The sequence below is a fragment of the Belonocnema kinseyi genome, chromosome 8 (assembly GCF_010883055.1).
Source record: "Belonocnema kinseyi isolate 2016_QV_RU_SX_M_011 chromosome 8, B_treatae_v1, whole genome shotgun sequence".
Taxonomy (NCBI): Eukaryota; Metazoa; Arthropoda; class Insecta; order Hymenoptera; family Cynipidae; genus Belonocnema; species Belonocnema kinseyi.
This window is the reverse complement of record NC_046664.1, coordinates 58514752-58516174: the sequence shown is the minus strand read 5'-3', so window position 1 is coordinate 58516174 and position 1423 is coordinate 58514752.

Sequence of the window (1423 nt, the reverse complement as noted above, 5' to 3'; positions counted from 1 at the left end):
GCCACGCGATAGGTCCAAAGAATTCTTACCTGAGCACTTTATTACCTGTTCGCTAAAAAAACGGGATACCATCAACAAGTATCCCCCTACGCATTAACCCCCACGCATTAACCTCCATTTTTTCCGTCTAAAAGCTTAATTTTAGCAAGTTGTCTAAATCACTCCAAAAACGGAAAATTGACAATATTTGAACGCTTGAAACATCATTAAAAATATTTGTTTGAAAAAAACAAAGTAACAGGTTTTTCTTTGGTTCAAGCTGAAGACATTTCAGGTTTGACATATTCAACTTGTTTTAAAATGTGTGCATAGGACTCAATCCAAAAAAACATGTTTTTTGTCCATTCTGAAAAAATTCTAAATTGAGGAAAAAATTGTTTTTTTTTAATTTATAATTTTTTATTATTATCCAGTAACAAAAAATGTACATAGAAGAATTCGCCATAATTTACGAAGCAATGAGGAATTTTTTGGAATTTGCAACATTTTTAATTTTCAATTCAAAAAAAGAGAACAGAAGACATTAACCGATTTGAAAAAAAAAACTTCACTTTTTTTTGTATGTCAATTCACAAACTTGTTTTTCTCATCTCAAACGATTCGACTAATTTGTTCATTTTCACTCCGCCCTAATATACAAGTGCATATCGAATAATGAAAAGATTAAGATATCAAGAACCGTCAAGCAAAAGTTATTCACACATATATTATATTACTTTCATTTTCTTTCACAGGCAATTTTTAAAAAATTAAATACGTCAAACAGGCAACTTGTTTTTAAGTATGTTTTAAATAAAATGTATATAGCATAAATTACAATCGCATGCAAGAAACAATTATTAATAATATAATTGTGATATAGCGCCTTAAAATTCATATTTTTACTTACTTTTAAATGTTTTTGTTACAGCAAACCACGCAGGAGCAGGTACACAACGTCAAACCAACTTTGACATACCCAGAGAGTACGGGTTACGAACTTTTTTGGCCGGCTTAGTGGGGAGGTTTCTTAGTATGACTCGGGAACGAACTTCCTGCTCTGGCTTGCGAACTTCGCTTACGCATTTATTAATTTGGCATTCAACACTATCACACTACAACTGCCATATTATATCCAAAAACGCATCGTCTTTCGTGCTCAAATCACACGAAAAAGTCTCTAACGTAATTGATAGCGACATCTCATACTTAATTCGAAAGACATTTTTTTCAGTCTAGTCAAAGATGCAAGGACGACTTGAAAGGCGCCAGTGGACAATGAAAATATAGAGGGCGAATTGAATATGATCGAGGATGTCATTATTAGGAGTGTGTCTGAAGTGTGTGGTACTGCGGTTAATGAAAGAACGTTCGGTGATTCATGGTGGAATTATGAAATTCAGGCAGCCCCACAAGAAAAGCAAGAGGCGTAAGACAGACCGCT